The sequence below is a fragment of the Aquarana catesbeiana genome, linkage group LG02 (genome assembly GCF_042186555.1).
Source record: "Aquarana catesbeiana isolate 2022-GZ linkage group LG02, ASM4218655v1, whole genome shotgun sequence".
NCBI lineage: Eukaryota > Metazoa > Chordata > Amphibia > Anura > Ranidae > Aquarana > Aquarana catesbeiana.
Window position 1 is genome coordinate 393,644,384 of NC_133325.1, and position 18,881 is coordinate 393,663,264.

General features: G+C 45.9%; 1 protein-coding gene across 2 annotated transcripts in view; it reads right to left on the minus strand.

The window, feature by feature from the left end:
- ALDH3A2 (aldehyde dehydrogenase 3 family member A2) overlaps positions 1-16,246 on the minus strand; it is a 79,490-nt gene extending 63,244 nt beyond the window's left edge. For both annotated transcript variants that reach the window (XM_073615237.1, XM_073615238.1), the window contains exon 1: positions 16,092-16,246. The gene's annotated coding sequence lies outside the window, so the exon portion shown is untranslated. The remainder of the gene's footprint in view (positions 1-16,091) is intronic.
- Positions 16,247-18,881: the final 2,635 nt, after the last annotated feature.

Sequence of the window (18,881 nt, forward strand, 5' to 3'; positions counted from 1 at the left end):
TGTATGTACACATTTCTTGTGGTTTTCAATTCTGAGGCCGTATGACAAAGAATCTCATCCTGTATCATCAAACAGAGTCTTGTGATAATGTGCAACTACAGAGAAACTCTTTTTCTGTTTTCGGAATCTGTCAAAACACGATTTGGGAGATGCCCTTGCTGTCTTATTTTTGTAAGAGCTTGCAAGCTCTGGGCCTCTGATCTTCACTCAGGAGGGCTAGGTATTGCAGTATGATTTACTATATAGAATAGCTGCCTGTAGCTAAATGCGTCCTGGATTTGTGCATTGCTTAATCAGCAGAATGAATGCCTCTCCTGTGTGTACCACACCCTTATCACCTCCAAAACTGCCCTCATAGCCTATGATCTCTGACAAAGTAAACATCATCCTACCACACTCAGGAGAATCAGGGCATTTACACTGAGAAATGGGGGCAGAGATGTAATTGATGAGGAACAGCAGGTAGCGCACACACAGCTTCTGCTTTGATTTGTTACAGCAGAAACAAATCAGTGGGTGCTGGCCAATGGATGGCACCCGCCGACTGTCAAGGAGAGAGGCTGGATGGAGCTCTGCCAATGTAATCAATGCAGAGCTCCATCCTGACGGGGGGAGTGATGATTTTTTTCCCCTGCAAAGTAGGGAAAGAAAATCCATCACTTCCCTTAGTAAAAACACCACACACACAGTACACAAAAACAGTGGCTAGGCACATATTTAACCCTTTGATAGCCCCTTCCGAGCTATCATTAGTACAGTGACAGTGCATCTTTTAAGCACTGATCCCTGCCATTACTAGTAAAAAAAAAAAATAATAATAAAAATGCCATAAATCTATCCTCTATTTTGTAGATTCTATAACTTTTGTGCAAACCAATCAATATACGCTTATTGCATTTTTTTTTTTTTTTTTTTACCAAAATATGTAGAAGAATATATATCGGCCTAAACTGATGAAGAAATTCATTTTTTTTTATATATATATTTATTATAGCAAAAAGTACAAAATATTGTGTTTTTTTCAAAATTATCTTTTTTTTTCGTTTGTTTATAGTGCCAAAAATAAAAAACCGCAGAGGTGATCAAATACCACCAAAAGAAAGCTCTATTTGTGGAAAAAAAAATGGCCTACATTTTGTTTGAGTACAACATTGCACGACTGTGCAATTATCTGTTAAAGTGACGCAGTGCTGTATCGCAAAAAATGGCCTGGTCATTAAGGGGGCAAATCCTTCCGGGGCTGAAGTGGTTAAAGGAGCTGCAGGAATATATCTGGCAAGTACTGGCAGTGTGGTACATGTGACAACAATCTCCCATATTCTTCATACGTCTGGGCTATGGGGTAGAGTGGGAAGATGGAAGCCTTTTCTTATGAAGAAAAACATCCAAGCTGGGCTAAATTTTGCAACAAAAACACATCTGAAGTCTCCCAAAAGCATGTGGGAAAATGTGTTATAGTCTGACGAAACCAAGGTTGAACTTTTTTGCCATAATTTCAAGAGATACGTTTGGCGCAAAAACAACACTACACATCACCATACCCACAGTGAAGCATGGTAGTGGCAGCATCATGCTTTGGGGCTGTTTTTCTTCAGCTGGAACAGGGGCATTACTCAAGGTAGAGGGAATTATGGACAGTTCCAACTACCAGTCAATATTGTCACAAAACCTTCAGGCTTCTGCTAGAAAGCTGAACATGAAGAGGAACTTCATCTTTCAGCATGACAACGACCCAAAGCAACAAAGGCATGGCTTCACCAGAAGAAGATTAAAGTTTTGGAATGGCCCAGCCAGAGCCCAGACCTGAATTCCATTGAAAATCTGTGGGTGATCTGAAGAGGGCTGTGCATAGGGGATGCCCTCCCAATCTAGTCAAGATGTGCCATGCTGATAGACTCATATCCAAAAAGACTGAGTGCTGTAATAAAATCAAAAGGTGCTTCAACAAAGTATTAGTGTAAGGGTGTGCACACTTATGCAACCATATTATTATTTTAGTTTTTTATTTTTACTTCCTTCCACCTAAAAGATTACAGTTTGTTGTTCAACTGAGTTGTACAGTTTATAGGTCATGATAAGCCTAGTTCACACTGAATGCGTCTTTGAAATCGTGCGAGTTCAGCTGAATTTCAAACCGGCATTTCAGTCTGACTTCGAGGGGCGATTTGAGAGACATCTGTGCGGGTTCATGTACAGATGTCTATTGAAATCGCCTCCGAAGTTGCCAAAAGTAGTGCAAAAAAAGTGTAGACTTTTTTTTTTTATCCACTGCACTTGTACATTGTGGTGCACTGGCTCCTCCCTCCTCTCAGATTAATATGCTTAACATTTTTTAAGGCTGGGGAGGAAAGGGCTAGATCATACTGGCCATCCTCCAGCCATGAAATGAGGTGGGCTGTGTATGACTTGCTGGAGCATCTAACAAACAGAAAAGTGAAATTAAAGCAGTCATTTTTAGTAGAGAACAGAAGTCTGTACAACTGTGCAAGAATACTGGGGGAAATAGAGTTCAGTAACTTATGTTTACTTTTGGATAATTCATTCTAGGTAAGAAAAGAGTCATGCACAGTTTGATTTATTTTTCACTACAAAATAAAACTCGCCAACTCATCCACTAGACTGCAGCTCTCACCTTTCACACAGATTACACAAATAACTTAAAAAGTGATAAGATGCCCTTATCGTCTGTTATATTATAGACATTATCCAAAGTTCAAGATAAGTGTGATGAAGGTAGTATGATGAAAACCTCTGTTCCTCACTTTACCCACAAGCCAATGAGTTATTGAGTGGAAATTGACATGTGAATCTTCTGTTAAATAATACCAATGAGCCTTTAGGATTTAAATTTCCTTGTTTCTCTATATAGCTTTTAAATATTAGGCCTCGCTCACACGGGCATACTTAAGTGTACACCTGTGTGAGGGCCGCGTTTGTCTGCACAAGGATGCACAGGTGTTCCATGCATCCCTGTGCAGGCAGTCCCATTCATGTGTATTGGGATGTAGCCGCTGTTCCCAGTGCGACATCCATATGGGTGCGTGTCCCCAAAAACACACAGTCTGTGTTCAGGGACAGACACCTGCACCCACACAGCTGTCAGAGCAGTGGCACAGGGATGCGCAGACACCTGTGCAGGGCAGTCCCATTTACATCAATTGGGACTCAGTGGCTGCACCGACCCAGCCGCTGCTCCCAATCTGACATCCATGGGGATGTGTTCCCGAAAGCAGGCAAACAAGGTCTAAATGTAGATGGAGGAAGCCATATTTGCCCTTTACATATGTAGGCTCTGCTTCTTGCCTAGCAATATTGCATTGCATCTCTAATGAGATCTTAGCAGGAAAATACCAGCCTCAAAGTGTTTACATGTCTGTCGTAAGGGTCTTCATCTGAGTCCAACTGGCCACTGCCCCTTTATACCTTACACAGGGTTCGCAAGGACAGGTTGTGGCTGAGACTCTGACTACTTGCCCTAATAGTAAGACTAGTAAGCAAAGAAGAAGAAAGGCAGATTCTTGTTTTATAGGAATGGAGCATGCCAAGTGATCTCTGCCAGAATTAATACACTCACCTGCCAGCACCTTTAACCACTTGCCTACTGGGCCAATTCTAACGTTTCTCATATGCATGGAATTTCCAGCATTTTTTTTTGCTAGAAAATGACTTTGAACTTCCAAACATATATTTGATGAAAGCAGAGGCCCTGGAGAATGAAATGTTGGGTGTTGCAATTGTGTATGTTGCAGTAAATTTGCAGATCAGTTTATCAAATGCAAATTAAAAAAAAAAAAAAAACACTTTAAATGAATTTTAGTGCACAGAAATACAATACCCAATTTTTTGGTAAAATATAAAAGAGGGTGTTACATTGAGTAAATAGATACTCAATGGGGGTTATTTACTAAAGGCAAATCCACTTTTGCACTACAAGTGCAAAGTGAACTTGAAATTGCACTTGGAAGTGCAGTCGCTGTAGATCCGAGGGGGACATGCAAGGAAAATAAAAAAACAGCATTTTAGCTTGCCCATGATTGGACAATAAAATCAGCAGAGCTTCCCCTCATTTTAGATCTACCCCCTCAGATTTACAGCGACTGCACTTCCAAGTGCACTTTGCACTTAGTGCAAAGTGGATTTGCCTTTCGTAAATAACCCCCATTGTGTCATGCTATAAAACTGCACATGCCTGTGGAATGGTGACAAATGATAGTACATTAAATTATCCACAAACAATGCTTCAAAAGCTTTTACAGGTTACTAGTTTAGAGTTAAACATGAGCTCTGGTGCTAGAATTATTGCTCTCACTCTGACATTTGCAGTGTTACATATGCATGCTGGAATTACGTGTGTGTCCGCATTTGCGTAGAAGCATGGGGGGGGGGGTGATTTACATTTTTGTATTTAAAGGAGTTGCAAATGCAGAATTTTTTTTATCCTAATGCATTAAGATAACAAACCTTCTGTGTGTAGCAGCCTCCCCAGCATCCCCCAATTACTTAACCGAGCCCATCTCTCTCCAGCGATGTCCATGAATGTCTTAGCTGTCTGGGACTCTCCTCCTGATTGACTGAGACACAGCAACGGCGGCAGCATTGGCTCCCGCGGCTGTCAAAATCAGTTAGCCAATGAGAAGAGAGAAGGGGCGGGGCCGGGGCTCCATGTCTGAATAGGCACATGGAGCTGTGACTCGGCGCAGGTGCCCCTATAGCAAGCTGCTTGCTGTGGGGGCACTTGACAGGAGGAAGGGGCCAGGAGCAGTGAAGAGGTACCTGAGAAGAGGAGGATCTGGGCTGTTCTGTGCAAAACCACTGCAACAAAGCAGGTATAACAGGTTTGCTTTTTTTTTTTTTTTAACTGCTTCAGATCCGGGCCGTTGTAAAATGACGTCAACAGCGCGGATCTAAATTGCCGGGACGACGTCTATTGACGTCGTCCCGTGCATGAGCGGCCTGCGCGCCCCCTGCAGGGCGCGCGCGGCGCGCTCGGTGATCAGAGACTCGCCTGATCACAGATCAGAGTAAGGGGTTGGTCCCGACCCCTTACCACATGATCAGCTGTCAGCCAATGACAGCTGATCATGTGATGTAAACAGAGCCGGTAATCGGCTGTCAGCGCGAGGAGGGAAAAAAAAAACCCGATCACCGGCGGCCGTGATCGGGACATCAGTCCCGATCACGGCGATCTTCTGACACAAGGCAATAGGCAGCCGTGCTGCCTACCAGTGCCCACCAGCGTCACCCATCAGTGCCCACAGTGCCAACAATCAGCGCCACCCATCAGTGCCCACAGTGCTACCCATCAGTGCCCACAGTGCCACCCATCAGTGCCCACAGTGCCACCCATCAGTACCACCCATCAGCACCCACATCAGTGCCACCCATCAACACCCACATCAGTGCAACCTATCAGTGCCCATCAGTGTCACCTACCAGTGCCCATCAGTGCCACCCATCAGTGCCCCCCCATCCGTGCCACCCATTCGTGCCACCCATCCGTGCCACCCATCCGTGCCACCCATCCGTGCCACCCATCCGTGGCCATCAGTGCCGCCTTATCTGTCCCCATCAGTGCCGCCTTAACTGTGCCTATCAGTGCCACCTTAACTGTGCCCATCAGTGCCGCCTTATCTGTGCCTATCCATGCCCATCAGTGCAGCCTATCAGTGCCCACCAGTGCCACCTCATCAGCGCATATCAATGAAGGAAAAAAATTACCTGTTTGCAAAATTTTATAACAAACTATTAAACATGATTTTTTTTTTTTCAAAAATTTCCATCTTTTTTTGTTTGTTTAGCAAAAAATAAAAATCCCAGATGTGATCAAATACCACCAAAAGAAAGCTCTATTTGTGGGAAAAAAATGATAAAAATTTCATTTGGGTACAGTGTTGTATGACCGCAATTGTCATTCAAAGTGTGACAGCGCTGAAAGCTCAAAATTGGTCTGGGCAGGAGGGGGGTTGAAGTGCCCAGTAAGCAAGTTGTTAAACAAGACGTTACAATCACTTTAACTTTATTGCTATCACATGGGATGAACAACCCTTGTGATAGCCTGGGCCATGACAAGTCCTGTTTATGGAGAGATCTGGGGTTTCTCAGATCTCTCCTATGCCCTTTAAAGCATCCGATCAAACCAAGATCAGTTTGATCAGCTGCTTCACTAGCCGGTAATGGCCAGTGAACAGACAACTGAATCCGGAAGTGACAAAAAAAAAAAAAAGATCAGGGAACAGAAGTTCCTCCTGCTCCAGAGTATCCTTTCTAATGTGAAAAGGTTGGAAGGCAACAGTGGGAAGAGGAGGGGCCCCCTTCCGAGCCCCATAAAAGCTGCCCATTAGCTGCTAAAAAAAAAAAAAAATGACACCAGAATCATAGCTGCAGTCGCAGTCATGATCCTGGTATAACCACTTTCCGACAGGGCATATATAGACAGACGCTAGTGATTAAAGCAAACCTGTTATGGAAAAAAGAAACTCACAGCCACTGTTGACCCTTGCAGCTAAAAGTGCTAGTTGCAATGACAGACCCATATTCTTCGGTTTATGCACATTCCCACAGCCCTTGCCCCCTCCATAAATAATTATATCAGACGAGCTATTGACCAAGATTCACCAGGGAACCAGAGCCTACATGCCTTTACTAAAGTGGTTGTAAACCCTCACACATACCCAGTGAAGTGACTGGCCTCAGGTGATACAGTGATGAAACAACTGCTTCTACATAAGTTGTACCTGTTTATCTGCAGTCAGGGCCGGGACAAGGGGTGGGCAGGAAAGGCAGCTGCCCTGGGCACCATGAGGTGGGGGGAGGGATGAGAGAAGAAGATTTGTAACGGGCGATTTGTGCTAGAAGTGGTGATGTGGAGGGGGAGGGTATTTACGCTAGTAGGGATGATTGGGGGTATTTGTGCTAGGAGGGGAAATTTGGTGGGGGTGGGGGGATGATTATGAATGGGGTAAAAGGATGTGCACTTTTGCTGCCATGTAATGCTCATACATTTGGGGGGGGGGGGGCACAGTTCGGCATGTTTGCTCTGGGCTCTAGATGACCTTGTCCAGGCACTGTCTGCGGTCTTCTCTTCATCTCTTAAAAGTCCAGAGTTTTTAGAGTGATTGTAAAGTCTCATTTAAAAAAAAAAAAAAAAAAAAAAAAACACACACACACAATGGACCTGTTATACTTACCTCCTCTGTGCAGTTGGTTTTGCACAGAGCAGCCCGGATCCTCCTCTTCTCAGGTCCCTCTTTGCTGCTCCCGGCCCCTCCCTCCTATCGAGTACCCTCTCAGCCAGCAGCTTTCTATGGGGGCACCCGAGCCAAGTCAGAGCTCCGTGTATCCATTCAGACACAGAGCCCCGACCTGGCCCTGTCCTCTTTCTCCTCTTATTGACAGCCGCGGGAGCCAATGGCGCTGCTGCTGTGTCTCAGCCAATCAGGAATGTCCCAGACGGCTTAGACATTCATGGACATCGCTGGAGAGAGAAGGGGCTCAGATAAGCAATTAGGGGGTGCTGGGGAGGCTGCTACACACAGAAGGTTTTTTATCTTAATGCATTAAGATAAAAAACCTGCTTTTACAACTCCTTTAAAGCTTGTCTATGCTGTCAGAAAAATAGGTGTGGAGAGCTGAAATTGCACTCTGCAGAGCTCAGTAAAGGGGGGCTCTGACAGCTGATTGGAGGGAAGGGGCACGCCTCCCTTAACACAGCACACAAGAACAGAGCTGAGGCTGTCTGCTAGAGGTCCCGTCCCTGTCACTTTTTTTCTCTTGGTTTCAGGAAAACTTGTCGTCAGCAGTGATTCATGCTGATAGCAGAGGAATGAGGCAGCAGACAGAAATGAGACTTAGTGCTCCTAACTGAGACAAGTACACACTATAGAGGAATATGCTTTGTTCATATTTAATGTCTGAGGTTTACAGCCACTTTAAGCACTAGCCAACCTGCCGCCGTCATACCGCGGCAGGTTAGCTCTCCTGGGCAAATCGCTGTAGCTGTACGTCGGCCCTTTAAAAAGGCTAAGCAGGCGCACGCATGGGCGTCCGCACCATAAGGTAAGGGGGGTCAATTGCCCCCCCTGGAATCTTAAGAGTGTTGAAGTCCTTCAGAGTGAAGACACTTGACTTGCCCCCTGTGTTGCAATGGCTGCTGCGGCAGCCCTGGTCTTTTTTTTCAAAGCCTGCTGCTGGCCTGGGGGCTGGGGCTGCTCTCAGTCTTTTCCGACTACACATGCATCCGTCCCTCCCTCCTCACCCCTGGCCCGAGCATCAGATTGGCTCTGCCGCTCGGGCCTCTGCTTAACATCACCGTGACACTGACCCGGCTGTTCCGTGATTGGCTGCTGCCTCAGCCTGCCTCTGCCTTTGTAAATATGTTGTGCCTATGCGGATCTGGCCGGCGCCGGCTCCTCCCACAGGTCACAGGTGCGTGGCGTGCAGTGGCCGAGATGACAGAGAATACACTGCCTGGCTGCCAGTGCCTGTCCTGGGACTATCATTGAAGAACCACAGGTAACAGCAGTGCCTGTACAACGATACCACTGTGTACATCTTTTTGTATTGCAATACAACTGGAACTGTTGTGGCCATATTTTGATCTTGATGGAAACAGCTATACAAACTGTATTATACAGTTTGTATAGCTGTTTTCATCAAGATAAAAAGATGGCCAGAACACAATGGCAGCCCGTGCATTAAGGGCGCACAGGAGCGCCGCCCCCTCTCTCCTGCCACCCCTCTATCACCTATTGATAGATTCATGCATTGCATGAATCTTTCTGTGGCCGCCGCTGCCACCCCTTACTCAGGCGCCCGACCCCTTTTCGGGCGCAGGATGCCTGAATTACAGCGGCGGGGGGGTGTTTTTTAAGCACCTGATTAGAGCCATAGGCTCTAATAGGCATCAAAAATGACGACCTACAAGCGCCATGCCATCATATATTTTATTTTCCTTTGTTAACACCAAATGCAGATTCTACATGTGTTTTCTTTTTATAACTCACTTGTAGTGCCTTGATCATGTGTGTATGAATAATTTGGTGCATTCAATAGTGTAAACTTAAAAACAGATTAGAATTTGCTAATCAGACAATGGCAGCTTGATCCTTCTATTAAGCTTTTGCATCAGGTTTCTCAAACCTTTGCCTACCTGCCTGAGCTTTATGTGATAATGACTAAGCTCCTCCCCTTCATGACATTGTTGAAAAGGGACCGAGCATGGGTGTCCAAAAATTAAGCCCCCCCTGAAAAAAGTTCTGCGGACGCCCATAGGCACGCGCCACCGGGGCCTCGCGCATTCGCATGAGCGGATGTACGTGCCTGGCGGCCTCGATGTCTGCCGGGCACCCTCCAGAGAGATCTGTCAATGTAAACAGACAGATCCCCCGATCTGTCAGGGAGAGCAGAGAGGTCTGCTGTTTCTAGTGATTAGAAACAGCAAAGTCTCTTTACTCCCAGTCACTACACTGACCCCACAGTTAGGAACACCTCCCTAAAACACATTTAACCCCTTGATCGCCCCCCTAGTGTTAACACCTACCCTGCCAGTGACATTCATACAGTAATCAGTGGCAATTTTTAGCTCTGATCGCTGTATAAATGTCAATGGTTCCAAAAAAGTATCACTCTGTCTGCCGCAATGTCGCAGTCTTGCTAAAAATCGCAGATCACCGCCATTACTAGTAAAAAATAAAATATATATAATAATTAAAATGCCATAAATCTATCCCCTATTTTGTAGACGCTATAACTTTTGTGCAAACCAATCAATATACGCTTATTGCGATTTTTTTTACCCAAAAATATGTAGTAAAAAACATATTGGCCTAAACTGATGAATACATTTGTTTTGTTTTTTTTAATTAGGGGATATTTATTATAGCAAACAGTAAAAAAAAATATTTTTTTCAAAATTGTCGCCCTTTTTTTTGTTTGTAGCGCAAAAAAATAAAAACTGCAGAGGTGACCAAATACCCCCAAAAGAAAGTTCTATTTGTGGGAAAAAAAGGACATCAATTTTGTTTGGGTACAGCACCGCACGACCGCGCAATTGTCAGTTAAAGTGACGCAGTGCCGAATCGCAAAAAATGGCCTGGTCATTAAGGGGGCAAATCCTTCTGGGGCTGAAGTGGTTAAGTGTCTCTCCTGGTCCTGCGTGGTCTTATATAACCTAAGCTATGCATTACACTGCATGAAAACAGAAGAACATGGTGTCTTTTCACAGCTTGCCAAAGAGGGATTAAGAACAAATATCAGGTCAGTGCCTAAAGCAGAAAAAAAAGTACCAGTACTTTAAAGCATTGGGGTGGTGCAATAGGAATATATATAATATACACACACACACAGTATCTCACAAAACTGAGTACATCCCTCACATTTTTATAAATATTTTATTATATCTTTTCATGTGACAACACTAAAGAAATGACACTTTGCTACAATGTAAAGTAGTGAGTGTACAGCTTGTATAACAGTGTAAATTTGTTGTCCCCTCAAAATAACTCAACACACAGCCATTAATGTCTAAACCACTGGCAACAAAAGTGAGTACACCCCTAAGTGAAAATGTCCAAATTGGGCCCAATTAGCCATTTTCCCTTGGTGTCATGTGACTTGTTAGTGTTACAAGGTCTCAGTTGTAAATGAGGAGCAGGTGTGTTAAATTTGGTGTTATCACTCTCACTCTCTTATACTGGTCACTGGAAGTTCAACATGGCACCTCATGGCAAAGAACTCTCTGAGGATCTGAAAAAAAGAATTGTTGCTCTACAAAAAGATGGCCTAGGCCAGGGGTCCGAAACCTATGGCTCACAAGCCAGATGTGGCTCTTTTGATGGCTGCATCTGGCTCTCGCCTCTCAATCCGTGGATCGCGCAGTGTGCCGATCCGCGGATTGAGCCCATAGGACAGGCCTCTGCCTGCTTGTGTAGTGGTAAGCAAGCAGACAATTGTAGGGGGGATGTGGATATCACAGTGGGGGAGATGACGTGGATATCACAGTGGGGGAGATGACGTGGATATCACAGTGGGGGAGATGACGTGGATATCACAGTGGGGGAGATGACGACATTACACTTATAATTAATCGAAATTAGTCGATTAAAAAAAAATTGATTATTCAAACATGAAAAGTCGCATTAATGGTAAGAAGTACTTTATTCATCATTGTTTAGCAACAGCATAACAATGTTATTAAAAAGAATTCAGAGACTTATTGTACTTTAAAAGTGTTGGTCTTACATAAAATGCACAAATTTACTTGTATTTAGTTTTAAACATATTGTATGGCTCGCACGGAATTACATTATAAAATATGTGGTGTTCATGGCTCTCTCAGGCAAAAAGGTTCCTGTCCCCTGGCCTAGGCTATAAGAAGATTGCCAAGACCCTGAAACGAAGTTGCAGCATGGTGGCCAAGACCATACAGCAGTTTAACAGTACAGGTTCCATTTAGAACAGGCCTCGCCATGGTCGACCAAAGAAAATGAGTGCATGTGCTTAGCGTCATATCCAGAGGTTGTCTTTGGGAAATAAATGTATAAGTGCTGCCAGCATTGCTTCAGAGGTTGAAGGGATGGGGGGTCAGCCGGTCAGTGCTCAGACCATACGCCCCACATGACATCAAATTGGTCTGCATGGCTGTTGCATGGCTATTGTCCCAGAAGAAAGCCCACAAACAGTTTGCTGAAGACAAGCAGACTAAGGACATGGATTACTGGAACCATGTCCTGTGGTCTGATGAGACCAAGTTAAACTTATTTGATTCAGTTGGTGTCACGCGTGTGTGGTGGCAACCAGGTGACGACCACTGCCTTTTTGAAGAAGCTGAGGGTAAAGGTGATGGACTGACCAAGCATATCTCCAGACCTAAACCCTATTGAGCATCTGCGGGGCATCCTCTAACGGAAGGTGGAGGAGCGCAAGGTCTCCAACATTTACCAGTTCCGTGATGTCGTCATGGAGAACATCACGGAAAATGGAAAATATTGGTGGCCACACAAAATATTGACACTTTGGGCTCAATTTGGATGTTTTCACTTAGGGGTGTACTCACTTTTGTTGCCAGCAGTTTAGACATTAATGGCTGTGTGTTGAGTTACAGCAAATTTTCACTGTTATACTTGCTGTAACCTCACTAGTATAGATTGTAGCAAATTATAATTTCTTCAGTGTTGTCACATGAAAAGATAGAATAAAATATTTACATGTGAGGGGTGTACTCACTTTTGTGAGATACTGTATGTATATATATTTATTTACAGAACACGTTCGTGCTGAATAGAAATAACACGTTTGATTATATATTGTGTTTCAGGGCTTGTTCGCACCAGACCTCACACTAAAACTGGCTTGTGTCCATTGGGTGGGGACAGCGAAGTGTGGTGTGCACGACACATTACACGCTTTCTTTTTGCTTTCCTTCTTTTTTTAGCTGTAATTGTCAAAAAATAAATACCGCAGTGGGCTGCAGTGGTATGCGATTAGGTGAGTAAAAATAGGATTTTTTGTACTCACTGGGAAATCCTTTTCTCTGCTTTCATTGAAGTACACAGCGAAAATCTGAAATCTCCTGAAGGTGGCACTATAACCCATTGGTCAGAAATTCAAGATCTCTGCTGTGTTTTTCAATGAACAGAAGAGAAAATACAACAGTCTCCAATTTTGCACAATGCACTGCAACCTAACTCAACATATTGTTATGATGGGAAAAGGGCACACAGAAAATAGTTTTCTATGTTCCCCTGTGTTGCGCCAGCAGTCATTTGTAGAGCTCAATGGATATGGTGTGAATGAGCCCCAAATAATGCATTTTGAATGCATACCACCCTTTCTCTGCCAGGCATGCCTATTCTTCACCACGGGTATTCCTTGTCTTCTGTCCAGGGCTGTATTTAGAAAACACACAGCTCGTCTGAATTATGCCTTTTTTTAAAAAGCGTCACCTTTGTGTTATGCAATTATTTTAGTAATGCAATCAAAAGAGACATGAGGTCGGTTTTATGTGCAAAACAACTTTACAACTGTACTGACCACCATACAAGAGAAAGAAGAGACGGTTTCATATATCCTGAACTGTAACGAGCTTTCTGAATCGATCGTTTACTATTCCCTCTATAGTTCTCCTGCTGCATAAATGCATCCCTGTCAACTTGCAACAGAGATCAAGATCAAAAGTCCATGCAAGTAAAATGCTCTCTAAGGCCCCATTAAAACCTACATTATGCTAATAACAACTGGAAGCTTGAATCATCCACATGTAAAAATCTTTATTTGCCAAAGGGTAAGTACAGAGTAGAAAAGTTTACGCGTTTCTGCCCAAGTCATGGGCCGAAATGCATAAGAATTTTTACTCTGTACTTATCCTGTGGCAAATAAAATTTTTTACACGTGAATGATTCAAGCTTCCGGCTGCCTATTCCAGTTAATCCTACAGATTGAGTAAAAGGAAGACGTTCTCAGCCTGTGCACCGATACCTCACCTCCCTGTGTAAATCCCAGTGCCCCTTTTGTACGGATATGATGCGCTAATGCGCTTTTTTGTAAGACTGCTTAGGGCATCCCATTCCCTCAAAAAGACAAGCCAAAAGAAACATCCGCACCTCTTTAAACATTTTACAGTTTAGTACATTTTTTTTTTTTTTTTATACAGCGTGACAAAATGTGCATTTCCTAGGCCACTTTTAGAGTGTCAATAAAAATTAATGGCATTGCAAGCGTGACATGCATTTTTCAGACATTTCTGCGAGTGTTCCCGAAATTCGCAGTTGTGAACAGGGCCTTAGGTCTTGTTTACATGGGAAGGAGGGAGGCTGTAAAAATAGGCGCTTGAGAGATGGTTTTACCATTTCCCTCAAAAGTGGAGTTGCAAGTTAACATGTACAGCAGCCATACACTGCCACAGTGCAGCAAAATCAAAACCACAGGTTGCCCTTGGCAAACACGACCCATTCAAATGAATGGGGACTCACCACAACCATGTGTAATGCAGAGCTGTGGGCTTTCAATGGTTAACACAGGTGTTTAGGTGGTGACATACGATCTCTGACAAGCAATCCATGGGCAGCAATGACAGCCACACATGTAATCAAGCCCTTACACTCATCTGTGTCTCCTAGGCCAGTCAACATTTCCTTGAGTGTCAGATGCTGGGTTTCCCCACTACATGCTGTGGTTCCTTCCTCTGACCCTTACGTCAGTGCTGAGTCCTGTACTGGGGGGTTACAGGAAAGAACCACTGTACACAGGGAAAGGGAGAGACATCCTACACTCACATTAGTTCTTGTTCACATTTTTGCGTCTGCATATTCCGTTTGGGGCCAAAAATGCACTGTCACATCAAAAGAAGCGCCTGCACCTTTTTCCAACAGAAAAGGTGTCGGTTTGCCCCAGGTTGGCATTGTGTCCACCGTAGCCTTTGCGTTGGCAGAGCAGAGTAGGATTAGCCAGGAGGGATTGCTGTGATGCAGTTGGTCAGCTTAAAAATTTATAGCAATATGTGTGAACTAAAAAGCCCTGTTTTCAATTGCAAAGTTTGCTAAAAATTGTATACAGCAGTGCCCAGAGGGTTACATCAGTATTTCTAGCACCTTTTTCCAAGACGCACGGAACCACACTGCATAGGTGTGAAGAGGCTCCATAGACAATAACGGGATTCCTTCTGCATGATGACTGAAGTGCAATAAATCACACAGGTGTAAGGCTAGGTGCACACTTTGTGTGTGTTGGGAATGTGTGCATAATTGTGCGCTTTCCTAACATGTACAGAGACGTGGTGCTACCCTCCAGCAGACACACAGCAGTGGCGTTAATTCTTAATGGTACACCCACACATCTGATGACATGTGCTTTCGCACACGCCAAAACGCATGGTGCCGCAGCACTATGCGGATCAGCGCAGTGCGATTTTGAAACAGGGTCAGGCCAAATTCACACTTTCGCTTATTGGAATCGTGGGCAAAATCACGTGATTCTGCCTGCGATTGCAGAAGCGCGATGCCATTATTTTTTTAAAGTGAAGCTAAAGGCCCCCCAATATTGTAGGTGCTGACTTTTAATATTAGGACACTTACCTGTCCTGGGATCCCTTGATGTCAGCACCCCAGGTGATTTTTTAATCGGCTCTTGGGTGCTGCCGCCACCATTCCTTCCAAGAGAAACCAGCAGTGAAGCCTCGCAGCCTGTTCACGCATGCATGAAGCGTGCTGCGCTTTGAGAACGGCCTGGTGGCAGGTAGGAGGAGGGGGGCCGAACTTCCAGGGGACCTCGCTGCAGCAGGTACCCACTCCCCCCTGAAACGGAAAGGTGGCAAATGTGGCAGGGGGAGGAAGCAAACAAGCGAATCTTTCCCTTTTGGTTGGAGCTCCGCTTTAATGGCACCCCAAACGCGGTGCGTTTTTTTTTTTTTGCCATGATTGTCATGCGACAAAACATACAATGCCAAAGGCGCCTGGCTCAGTGCCAAAATTTGGCATGTGAGCTTCTTTGGCGCACCACAAAAACACAGCGTGGCAGCGTCACTCTGGTGGGAACGGTTGCCTTGGGGGACTTCTTTTCCACGTACAGCAGCCCATTCAAAACAATAAGCTGCCCTATACGCGACACGTGGGGCCGCATTGGAAAGGCGTGCGTGTTCTGTCGCAGCCTAGCCTAAACGCAGATTAGTGTTGCATGCCATGGATAGAGTTGCCACCTCACCCCCTTTAAACCCGAACACATATGAATTACACAGGTTCTGAGGCTAATTTAATGCAGATAAGGCACCAATTGAGTTTAATTACAATCTTAATAAGCCACAGAACCTGTGTAATTAATACGATGAGGTGGCAGCCCTAGCCATGGAAGATACTGCAGGCTACCAGAAAGGCGAGTGCCCTAGGCCCTTGTTTTTGCATGGACGTTTTATCTTGAAGCTGACAGGGTCGCTTTAGCCACACCTCCAGAAGAGATAAGCAAAATAATGATATTGGGGGAAAAGCTGAATAGTGCTGCTGGCCCTGCGGGGACATTCTAGTGCATCCAGTCACAGCGCCCCCCACAGTACAGGCGTCCCCCTGCTCTGAGCTCTCCCCAGCCTGAGGAGCCCTCCAGCTTACCTGCAGCCGACTTCTAAGCCTGATACCAGAAGACTGTACACTGACACCAGAGACAACGTTGTACTGTGCCCACCCCCTGCGATCACGTGACACACCCTGACAACACAGGCCAAAGTTGAGCAATGTTGTGTAATGTCTTCAGGCAGGAAATAGGACGAGCACAGGCTCTCCTGCTTCCAGGGCTCAGGAACTGCCCTTGCCTTCTGTAATGCAGAGTTCTACACAGCAATGCTGACAGACAGTGAAGGATACCACAAGCAGACAGGCAGCTATGTGCCTGGATTTAATACCTCTACACCAGTGATGATAGAGCCAACATAATGCATAGCTCCCAACTGTCCCTCATTTCCACGGACTGTCCCTGATTTGGAATAAAGTCCCTCATTTGGGTCTGATCTATCTAGTTATATATAAAAGGCAATATAAAAGGCACTTTTTATCTTTCAGAAAGTGTTTCCCAGTGCTAAACCTTTCATCCAATTTCTAAATGACTGCATTTATAAATTAAAAAGCCAATATAAAGGAAAAGTAGTAGTAAAAAAAGCACTAATCATTTTTTTTTATAATTCTCCTTTAAGGGGGAGTGACAAGGAGGTGTGTTCTATGCCTACATATTTTTGCTAATAGGTGTTCCTTGTTTCCGTCTCAAAAAGTTGGGAGGTATGATAATGTTGGTTACACCCTTATTTATTTATTACAGCTACAGAAATACCTCAGATTGCAAGTAACACGGTTTACGAGCGTTTCGCCATACGAGCTATTATTTTTTTAAAATCCTGACTCGGCTTGCGAGCGTTGTCTCACAAAACAAGCAGGATTCAAGCCACTGGGGTGTGCAGTATTGCTTTTGGCCAGAGGTGCGGGGGCGCCAGTGACACTCTGAGCCTCTCAGAAACACTCCGTTCCTGAGTGTTTCCGAGTCCCTTTGAGTGCATTTGAGCAATTCCAAGTGCTCTCCAAGTGTTTCCCAATGTCTCCGGCGGCCCTCCCCCTCCACCTCTGGTTACATGTGGTACTGCATACACTAGCAGTGCCACTGGTAGCTGCCATAACCCCAATATTTTTATTCATGGCGGGCGGTCCACTTTGGGATAAAAGTGGTCTCCGCAACGGATTCGCCGCAAGAACACTTTTATGGGCAGCGGGAGAGGTGCCCCCCACCTGCCGCGTCCCGGGCGTCTCCGCCGCTTACCAGAGCTGTTGAAGCAGCGGAGACGATCCGGTCCTGTGGCCTGATGGGCAGGAAGTCGAGTGAGGGCATGATGGCCCCCACTTGACTTTATGCTCTTGGAGGACCAGAGCGATGTCAAACGTCACTTCCGCCCAATACCCTTAAAGAGACATTTTTTTTTTAACCGCCTCCCGACCGCCGACCGTCAATTGACGGCCAGGCGGCGCGGCTCTCGTTGCGGGAGGGCGTCATATGACGTCCTCCCATTTAAACAGGGAATGCGCGCGATCGTGCGCGCGCATCCCTGTTCCTTCGGTGGCGGTGTGTCACGGAGACACCGCTCGCCACCGTGGGGGGTGAACAGCCATTGGACATGGCTGTTTACCACCTGATCGGCCGTGATGAAGTCACGGCCGATCACAGATAGGTCCACCCCATTGTGCATGGCGCACGCGCGCGATCGCGAGCGCGCTGCGCGTGCACGTCGGTGACGGAGTGTTCCCGGGAACACTACTCGTCACCGACGCCGGTAAACAGCCATTGGCTGGCTGTTTACCCATGTGATCGGCTGTGATCCATTCACAGCCGATCATAAATGTAAACACAGAGCGGTAACTAGCTGTTACCAGCTCTTCTCTCCTCACACACCGTTTCCAGTGTGAGGAGAGAAGAGCCAGAAGCAGTGAGTTACCGATCTGTGTTCTGTAGTGTCTGCACCAACACCACACCTGTCCCATCGCCCCCCCCAATTGTCATCTGTCACCCAACAGTCACCAGTGTCACCCAATAAAGTGCACCTGTCACATAAGGGACTGCCATCAGTGACCGTCAGCGGTGCTCCTGTCACCCATCACAAATCAGTGACCATCAGCGGTGCACCTGTCACCCGTCAGCCATCACCCGTCACCCATCAGTGACCGCCAGCCGTCACCCGTCACCCATCAGTGACCGCCAGCCGTCACCCGTCACCCATCAGTGACCGCCAGCCGTCACCCATCAGTGACCGCCAGCCATCACCCGTCACCCATCAGTGACCGCCAGCCATCACCCGTTACCCATCACCTGTCACCCATCAGTGACCGTCAGCCATCACCGATCACCTGTCACCTTTTAGTGACCGTCACCCATCACCAGAAAGTGTCCGTGGCCTGTCACCCATCAGTGACCATCGCCTGTCACACCGTCATCACCGATCAGTGAACGTCAGCTGCCACCTATCGCACAGCCCATCAGTGACCGTCACCTGCCACCTGTCACACCGCGTCATGTCCAAAAGAGTATACAGCAGTGAGGAGGCGTTCCAGATCCTCTCCATGACCGATGAGAGCAACGGGGAGTTCTCATCAGATTCCAATTTGGATTCTGATTTAAGTTCAGCATTTGAACCAAATAGTGAATCGACAAATGATTCGGAGGAAGAATGGGTCCCTCCCAAAAGGGCACGGCACTCTGGAAACCAGGATTATATTCCCAGGCCCAGTACCAGCGCTGCCACCACCAATAGGCCCCAGGAACAAATTCCCAGGCCCAGTACCAGCGCTGCCGCCAGCGTTAGGCCCCGGGAACAAATGCCCAGTACCAGCGCTGCCACCACCAATAGGCCCCAGGAACAAATTCCC